Below are 10,374 nucleotides of genomic sequence, written 5' to 3'. Positions count from 1 at the left end.
TTACAGTTGAGGAAACTGAGACTAAGAGAGATTTAGTGACTTATTCAGCTATTACACCCTACTGAGGCTGAATTTGAACTCAGGTCATCTTGATTCCAGATATAGGGCACAGTTCTTATTCTGGGAGACAGGTGGGACAAGACAGGACAATACCTACTTAGTCTCACAAACACTCCCACCCCTGTTCCAAGGAAGAGATATTAAAATGGCCAAGTGTAGATGTGGGTTGTGTGGATTTGGAAAGAAGGGAAAGAGGAGAAAGAACTCACTAAGGATCCCAGGAGCCCCTGATAACTTGGCTTATACACCATCTGTAAGCTAGAGTGATTATGTTAATGCACACTGAGTTATAAGGAATGGGGTCAGCTGTAGCAGAATGCTCTGGTGTGAATGAACCCCAGGCCACCACTTACAATCATCTCTTGAGGAAATGGTGAAAGAAAAGCATTCTCATGTAACCCTGAGACAGGTCCCCTCCCAATCCCTACCACACCAAGCTGGAAGAAAGGGGAAAATGAGAAGTTTATTCTAGGGTTCTACCCCACAATTCAGGGATCCTAGACCTGTAAACCATGGTCCTAGCCCTAGGTCTGAAACTATAGCTGAGTGGAATAGACCAAGAGCCCTAGGTTTAGGCGTGCAGAAAGCGGTTGAAGGTATTGTAGGCAGACTCCAGATCAAACAGCTTCTGTCGGACCTGAGAATCATCCGGCTCATCTGCAGCTGATATGTCACTCAAGATCGGCAGCCACTGGCTGACTTTTTGTCGACCCTCAAAGTCAGGAGGCAAGTTGCTCATGTGATTCATAGTCTCCGTTAATTCTTGAAGATCAAACTGGATCTCATCAATGCCACGGATTTCCAGACGGAGTTTATCCGTTACAGTGATAAATAGTGAGGCAGTGTCAGCAATGCATCGGTTGAGGTTGCCCTTTTCGTCCTTGATGGTGATTGGTTGGTTCTCCTTGATCCTCTCCATCACTAGTGGGCAATCAAGACGGAACTTTCTGCAGAACTCATCAATGGAACTGATTTTTGAGCCTTGCACCTGCTTAAAGGTGGCTTTGTATTGGAGCAGGAGTCGGGAAGAGGCTGCTGTGTACTTATTAGGGGTGACACAGTCCTTGATGTATGCCTTCTCCAGGGCTTGCATCTTTTTCACCACAGCAAACAATTCTGCCATGTTGTCATATTTCTCTCTTTCCTGGGCATCCTTGTACAGTTCTGGCTTATTTCCTGGGGCTCCTATCCTGGGGGTGGCTGGGACCCCGTGAAACATGCTTGATGGCAGCACCCGGGTCCTGTGGTTGCAAAACTGAAACCGGGTGGGGCGGAGGAGCTGGGGGAGGGCCGTGGCTGCCGCCAGGCCTTCTCTTGGGAGAGGCAGAGGGCTCAGTGGCACCCTAGATTCTGTGGCACACCTGGGAAGGGAGCTGTTAGTCTCTTGCTGAGATCTACTCCCAGTACCTGGGGATCGTTCTTCTCAGGACAGCTTGATCCAAGATGGTGACAAATTTGTTCTTTTTCTAGCTTTTTCAGCTGCATACCCAATTCATTAATCTCCTCTTTCTCTATTTTATTCATTTAGTCATTCAAAGATATAAACCTTCCCCTAAGGACTGCTTTTGCAGTATCCCATAAGATTCATTCTCTTGAATGAAGTTGTTGTTTGTTTCTATGATTTGTTGTTTAACCCATTCATTTTTTAGGATTAGGTTATACAGTTTGCAATTAATTTTTGGTCTATCTTTCCATGACCTTTTATTATATATAATTTTTATTGCATTATGATCTGAGAAGGGTGCATTGATTATCTCTGCATTTCTGTACTGGATTATGAGGTTTTTATGCCCTCGTACATAGTCAATTTTTGTATATGTGCCATGTATGACTGAGAAAAATGTTTATTCCTTTCTATCCCCATTCAATTTTCTCCTGAGATCTATCATATCTATATTATCTGGAGTTTTATTCACCTACTTATCTTCCTTTTTGTTTATTTTAGGTTAGATTTATTAAACTGAGATAGGGGTAGGCTGAGATCCCCTACTAATATAGTTTTGCTGTCTGTTTTGTCTTGTAACTCCCTTAACTTCTCCTCTAAGAATCCGGATGATACACCACTTGGAGCATATATGTCTGAAAATGATGTTCCTTCATTGTATATGGTGCCTTTTAGTAGGATATAGTTTCCTTCCTTTTCTCTTTTGATTATATCTATCTCTTCTTTTACTTTATCTGAGATTAGGAGTGGTACCTCTGCTCTTTTTATATCAGTTGCAGCACCATATATTCTGCTCCAGCCTTTTACCTTTACCCTGAGTGTATCCCCCCATTTAAAAGGTATTTATTGCAAATAATATATTGCTGGATTATGTTTTTTAATCCATTATGATTTCTGCCTCCGTTTTATGGGAGAGTTCATCCCATTCACATTCATACTTCTGATTACTATCTGTGTCTTTCCCTCCATCCTCTTTCCCACCCTTTGTGCTTTTAGTTCTCCCTTCATCCTTCACGTCCACAATATAGTTTTAATTTTGACCTCCTACTCTCACAGTCTTACCTTCCTTCTTTCAGTCCCTTCCCCTTTACTCCCCTTTACTCTTCCTACTTCTTCCCTCCCTTTGTAGCCTCCCTTCACCTTTCTTTCTCCTTCCCCTTTTACTGCCTATAGAGCTAGTTAGATTTATATACTTAATTAAGTTTGTTGCTCCCTCCTTGAACAAAATCAGATGAGAATGTCTCTCAAAAAATGTCAGTTTCCCTCCCCTCTTTTCCTCTACTATAATTTAATTTTGTGTCTTTTCCTGCAACACAATTTACCATTTTCTCTCTCCTCCTTTTCACATTTCCTGTTACAATCCCTTTGGACCCTTAAATCAAATTTTTATCTTCACATCACTTACTTTATACCTTCTCCCTCTATCTATGAATATCCCTTTTATATTTCATAACAGATAAACAATTCTGAAGAATAACGAGTATCATCTTCCCTTATAGGGGTGTAAACAGGTTGTTCAAATTGAGCAATAAGTTTTCTTTTCCCCTATTTACCTTTTTATGCCTCTCCTGAGACCTGTGTTCGAAGATCGAATTTTCTATAGAGTTCTGGCCTTTTTATCAGGAAGGTCTGGAAATCCGTTATATCATTGAATGTCCACCTCCTTGCCTGAAATATTATGTTGAACTTTGCTGGGCAATTGATCCTTGGTTGTAGTCCCAGCTCCTTGGCCTTGAAATATCATATTCCAAGTCCTTCAGTCTTTTTATGTAGAAGCTGCAATGTCCTGTGTGATCCTGACTATAGCTCCTCAGTATTTGAATGGTTTCTTTCTAGCTGCCTGTAGCATTTTCTCCTTCACTTGATAGTTCTGGACTTTGGCAACAATATTTCTTGATGTTTCTAGTTTGGGTTCCCTTTCAGGAGGTGAACAGTGGATTCTTTCAATGACTATTTTGCCCTCTGGATCTAACATTTGTGAGCAGTTTTCCTTGATGATTGCTTGGAAGATATTGTCCAGACTCTTTTTTTCATTATGATTTTCCGGTAGGGCAAAAATTCTTATATTTTTCTCTCCTGGATCTATTTTCCAGGTCAGTTGTTTTTCCAATTATATATTTCACATTTTTCTTTATCTTTTCATTCTTTAGATTTTGTTTGACTGACTCTTGATGCCTCATAGAGTCATTAGCTTCTACTTGTCCAATTTTAATTTTCGTTAAATTGTTTTCTTTAGTTAACTTTTCCATCTCCTTTTCCATCTGTCAAATTATTTCTCTTAAGGAATTGTTTTCTCTGGTTAATTTTTTTGTACTCCATTTTCCATTTGTCCAGTTTTCCCAGTTAGGTTTTGTGCTCCATTTTCCATTTCTTCAACTTTGTTATACATGTAACATATATAACACATATTTTTGTGTTTCCTATTTAGGCATTGGGTCAAAGGGTCGTGATGCCCTCTGGTTCTAAAAAGGCATAAATGCTCTGAGGGTGAGGTTTTAATTTGGAGCTTAATTTTTCAAGAAAGGGCATGAGTGCCAGATGAGGAAGCTGGGAAGCTGCTAAGCAGAACCCTGGTTTTGAGAATCCAGATGTCTTGTTTCCCTCTCTTGTAACGATTATCAGCCAAGTGTACCTGTCTGTTGAATTATGGTCAGACAGAGTTGTTTGAATGCTTTGGGGCTTGCTAACTAGAAGTGTTTGTTTGGCAAGATGAGGATTCTGGAAAGTGGCTAAGGAGTCCTTGGTTTTGAGAACTAAGATGCAGAGCTTCCCTGTCTGGTAACTATGGTCAGACAGTTGGCGTCCAATTTTCTGTTTAATTCAGGCATAGAAAGCTATGTTTGTTGATCTTTCGATTTCTCTGTATTTTCTTTGAAATTCAGGGTACTGATTGCCTGAACTAAATGAATGCTACATGTACTTGGTTAAAAGAATGATACTGTGTTTGATTAAAGTGATTGTTAACCTCTTGAAAGTTGTTTTCCTTTTATGAATGTAGCTCTAAGAACCTGTGATAACAGGCCTCTCTGTGCATGTTGGAGTGTGTATTGCTACACCTGTTTACCTTTGTAAGCTTCTCTTGACTCATGTATTTGAAAGTCAAGTGTTCATTTCCATTCTGGTCTTTTCATCAAGAATTCTTTAAAGTCTCTATCTCAATGAAAATCCCAAGTTTTCTCCAAAAGGATTCTATTCAGTTGTGCTGGATAGGTGATTCTTGGTTGTAATCCAAGCTTCTTTGCCTTCCAGAATATCCCTGATACTTTAATGTAGAAGCAGCTAAATTTTGTGTTTTCCTGATTGTGTGCCACTAAATTTGAATTATTTCTTTATGCCTGCTTGCAATAGTTTATCCTTGATCTGGGAATTCTGGAATTTGACTGTTAATTTTCTAGGATCTCTTTTAAATAAGTAATTGGTATATTCTTCCAATTTCTACTTTACCATCTGGTTCTAGAATATTTGGACAGTTTCCCTTGATAATTTCTTGTAACATGATGTGTAGCACTTCCAACCAAATCCACTTTTTCAAAATGGCTTTCAGATAATCCAAGAATTATTCAATTAATCACTCCTAGAAATATTTCCAGGTCAGTTGTTTTTCTGATGAGATATTTCACAATCTTCTTTATTTTGCATTCTTTTGATTTTGTTTTCATTTTTCATGTCTGTGAAACTCATTGGCTTCCACATTCCCAATTCAAATTTTTAAGGAATTATTTTCCTCAGTGAATTTCTGTACTTTCTTTCTTTTCCATTTGGCCAGTTCTGCTTTTGAATATTTTTTCTTCAATGAGTTTTTATATACTCTTTTTTTTTTTCATTTGGTCAACTCTGTTTTTTAAGGAGTCTCTCTCTTCAGTGGATTTGTGTGCCTCTTTCTTCCATTTGACCATTTCTGTTTTTTTTTTCTTCCTAAGGTTGATTTTCTTCAGTACTTTTTGTTCCTCTTTTACAAAGTTGTTGACTCTCTTTATGATTTTCTTGCATCATTCCGTTTGCCAATTTTTGTGCTACCTCTTTTATCTGAGTTTTTAAATCATTTTTTGAGTTCTTTCAGGAATTATTTTCTTTATTTTTATTTTTCCCTAATATCAATTCAAATTATATTGCATATAACTATTTTATCTTTGATATTTTCTGAGTTTGTGTGATGCTATTCACACTCACCACAGCAGGTTTCTATGGTCAAGTCCTTTTTTGTTGTTTGTTCATTTTTCCAGCTTTTTTCTTGATATCTAACTCCATGTTAAAGTATGACTGTGCTCTTGCTGTTGATAGAACACTGTCCTAAGATTCAGGCCTTTCTTGTTGCTGCTGTCAGAGCGAATTCTGAAAGTCTAGAAGGTTGAAAGTCCTTCAAGATGTTATGATTAAAAGACAGTTGTGGTCACTATTTTCAGAAACTCTCTTCTAGTCATTGAGTGACCACAAACAATGTTTTCCACCCTGGAACTATGCCCAGAGTCCCCTCTCTCCTTTGGCCATAAGTTCTGGTGTGTTAGTTATTTAGTTTTAGTTTTCAGTATTCACTTCTATAAGATTTTGAGTCCTTAATTTTTTCCCCCTCCTTACCCCTCCTCCTCCTCAACACGTCATGCAATCTGATACAGGACATATATATGTATGTTTGTGTGTTTGTGTGTATGTGTGTCTGTATTTATGTATAAACACATTGCATATATTTCCACTTTCATCATATTGTAAAGAAGAACAACAACCAAAGAGGAAAACACAAAAATTAAGAATTAAAAAAAAAAGAGTGAGAATATAAATTTGTAAACTGTTTTTATCACTTATACAAGAGCACAGAGCTGTATACATTGAAATAAGTTTATAGAAAGCTTGACAAGAGAGCAAAGTAAGCCACATCATCCCAATGATAACTAAGAATGAAACTGGAAAGAGATCAGAACACATGAAAAATTAACATAAAAAACAGATTTGTAAAGGTTTGTACTGGAACCTATTCCATCGTTGAAATTTTAATCATTATTTGGAAATCTCTCAGCAAAGACCCCAGCATAAACAGGAGGGCCTGCTGTACAGTTTATTAGTTCTGCTTTTCTAAAAGAAAAGTAACTTTTGAGTGGTCAACAATCACTTTAATCAAGGACATATATCATTCACATAGTTCAGGGGTCAAAGTCAGCACTATGAACTTCAGAGAAAATACAAACAGAGAAATAAAGAGCAACAGAAAGGTCTTCCAACTGTCTGACCATAAGCAATACATACATCACAGATCAACAGGCAAATCCAACTCTCAGGCCATTTGTTCATAGTTACCACAGAGAAAAGCACCAATATCTGGGTTTTTAAAGCCAGGGGTCTCCTTAGTGGCTTCCCACAGCCTCATCTGGCACACAAATCTTCTTCCAAAAACTAAGTCCCAAAGAAAAACCTCACCTCAGAGAATTTATATACTTTTCAGAGCTGGAGGGCACAATCTTTGACCCAGTGCCTCAGGAGAAACAAAAAATATTGAGGCCAAGTAATAGGTGGGCATGACCTGTGTTCATATATTTGTTGGATTTTGTTTTGGGAGGTAGACTCCCAGATATTTTACAGTATCTGTAGTAGCTTTAAATGGGATTTCTCTTTCTATCTTTTCCTGTCGGTCATTGTTAGCAATATATAGAAATGTAGACAACTTGTGTGGATTTATTTTGTAACCTGCAAGTTTGCCAAAGTTGTTTATTATTTCAAGTAGTTTTTTACTTGATTTTCTAGCATTCTCTTAGTATATCACCATATCATCTTCAAAGAGTGATAACTTAGTTTCTCCTTTGCCTATTCAATATTCCTTCAATTTATTTTTTTTCCTTTGTTGCTATAGCTAACATTTCTAGTACCATATTGAATAACGGTGATGATAACAGACATGCTAGTTTCACCCCTGATCTTACTGGGAATGCATCCACCTTATCTCCATTGCATATAATGCTTGCAGAAGGTTTTAGAGCGATACTGCTTGTAATTTTATGAAAAGTTCCATTTATTCCTATCCTCTCCAGTGTTTTATTTTTCTCCAAGCCCTTTAACATTTCACCTTTTACTACTTTGAGGCACAAGCAACATTAAAAAATTCAACTCAAGACTGAAAGTTCTGTATAGTGTTTGCATTTGTAATAAACCAACATTCTTGAAATTTATATAACATTTTATATTCTGAACAACACCCTTGTCCACTGTTGGAATTAATAATGTAACAAAAGTAGGCATCATGATGGTAAAAATATTATACTCCATTTAGGTAATTGTTAAAAATCATCTGAAAGAATAACTACTCTGCTACATTCTGGTAAACACATATGTCCAAAATACTCCTGATATTTTACATCAAATGTGAAATTATGAAGCAGATCAAATAACATTTGTTCATGCAAGGAAACCTGTCCACTTCTGAAAGCTCATGATTTTCCATTTCCAAAGGTTTTATGCAAGTGTGCACGTTCTACACAATTTGTTCTTTTATAAAGGGGTCAGGTTGGGTGGGGGATAAGGAGGGGGAAAATTTAATTGCTTGAACATAATAAGCTTTGACATTACCAAAATGAACTGGGGTTTCAAAAAAAATGAAATCCTTTAGGAAGAGAACATGGAACAGTTCTACAGGTAGACATCTAAAAAAAATCAGAACACCATTTTCCATCTTCAAGATCAATTACTTTTCACAAAAGATATTTATCTTTGTAATGCCATATGTGACTAGCACTGAAATTTATACTTGACCCCCAAAATACAATTATAATTTGCTTTAAAAAATAATAATAAAACAACACAATTTTCATTCTTTCAACAAACAATAAGGAAAACATTCCCATATTAGTTCACTAAAAAATTTCTCACAACAGAGGCCCAATTTAACTTATATACCTTTTAGGATCAAAAAAAGCAAGTGCAAATGACTATTTTTACTAGGACTTGATGTCCTAAGAACAAGGATAATCCTTTACTTTCCTGTATCCAGGTTTTTCTCTTTCTTGTCTTCTTCCTTTCACTTACGAGTGTTTGGGCAGTTTGTAATACAGTTGGGTTTTTGGTCCAGATGTCTGATTTCATCAGCATAGGGAACTCCTGCTACAGAAACTCCACCACTATAGATCAGGAAATTTTTCTATAATTTAGAACTTCTTCAAGATTTTTCTTCTTTCCCTTCAATGTTTAAGTGGTCTGTTTCACTCTATAATATTTCTATGATGCCTCATGTCTTCCAAAGAAGCTTATACTTCGCTATTTCCTTGTCTTAGCCCTCAGTAACAACTCTCTTCCCCTAAATATCTTGCAGCCTACTTACAGCACTCCTTTACCATGCTCAGATCAGCAAGCTATAGGAGCTCCACAAGAGCTTTATTCCCCTTGGCAGAATGGCCTCCCCTTCTCCTCCACTTTTAGTCACCAAATCATCATGTTAAGATTTTGTTTAAGATTATAAATCTAGAGATTACAGAACAAAATTTCAATGCTACTGAAAAGAACATGTGACTTTTAAAAGAAAATTTTGATAAACAGGTCATAGAAAATTATTGGGGCCATTCTGTTGTTCAGATAGACCTAAAGCAGTGTTCAGTCTAGAATATCCCAATCACTCTCTGAAAAAGTCTTCATCCACAAGATGTAGAAGAGGAAAAATAAATGAATGAAGACCAGTGCAAAGAAGTAAGGAGTAAGGTAAATTTACTCAAAAATGACACAGTATCAGGGTTGGAAGAGACTTTACCATAGAGATCATCTAATCCAACACATACCTGAAAAGGCATTCCAAAAACAGGTCATAAAGTCGCCAATTTAAAGACTTCCAATGATGGGGAATTCACAGTTTCCTGAGACAACTCACTACTCTACTTTTGGATAAGCGAACTCTCAGACAATTTTTCTTTATTACTGATTTTTAAACTAAAAAGAAAAACTTTTTGGTGTAACAGTAATAGGCCAAGAAAACCATTTTGGAACATGTAATTAATATTTGTGACAGGTAAGACAAACATACATGAAAAATACACCATAACTAAGTGGCTTTAACGATGAGGAAGATAATCATAGAGCTGAAATGAACTCAGATTATTTAGTACAAATTTCTCCTTTTACAGCAGTTCTGTCATAAAATCTTTCCAACATCACTCACAGTCATTAGTGGGTAGAACAGAGCTAGAACAGAAGTTTTTTGACTTGCCAGTTCAGTGTTCTTTTCAATAACTGTGATTGGTAAGATGAATGTCCAGGACTCATAAGCTTGTTTTAAGTAAAATAATTTTCCAAAGGTTTTTGGTTGTTGATAAATATTGTCCTATACACCAAAAATATCTCCTAAATATATCCATGATTATCTTTATGAATAGGAAATACTTCACATTCAGTGATTTTCACAGATTGTTAGCTTTGGTAAATTAAGAAAGGTTAGCAGTTTTCTATTACACTATAAAATTTACTAGGATAAACCAAATCCACCCATTATCTCACTAACATGGAATGCAGAACCCTTTTTATTGTCTTAACTTTTATTTTTCAAAAATGAGCACTGGGTATTTTCAACATGTAGTATGTCAGATGTATCTTGCAACTACTTATTTTAGTAAAAAATGAAGTTAGTGATATTTAGAGAATCCATAGTGTATTTATAAAATGAAATTTTTTTATCAAAATACACTTCTCACTAAGATAAATAAATAAAATCCCAGCAATCCTACCCACAGAAAGTTAGAATCAACTTTGGTAAATTTCAGAGTAATACCTCGTCCTTAATTAGCCTGTTTGTCCTCCACCCCACCCCACCCCAACCCCCCCGTTGCTGCCCATCTTCTGGGCTAAGAATTATTTAAAAATTTTTCATTCATATTCATTAAGATTTTATTATGTTGACATATTTC

General features: G+C 36.4%; 1 pseudogene; it reads right to left on the bottom strand.

Moving 5' to 3' along the window:
• Positions 1 to 631: 631 nt before the first annotated feature.
• LOC140508961 (vacuolar protein sorting-associated protein 28 homolog pseudogene) lies at positions 632 to 1,279 on the bottom strand (annotated as a pseudogene).
• Positions 1,280 to 10,374: the final 9,095 nt, after the last annotated feature.

Source organism: Notamacropus eugenii, chromosome 5 (genome assembly GCF_028372415.1).
Source record: "Notamacropus eugenii isolate mMacEug1 chromosome 5, mMacEug1.pri_v2, whole genome shotgun sequence".
Classification (NCBI taxonomy): Eukaryota; Metazoa; Chordata; class Mammalia; order Diprotodontia; family Macropodidae; genus Notamacropus; species Notamacropus eugenii.
This window is presented reverse-complemented; position numbering and strand designations above follow the sequence as displayed.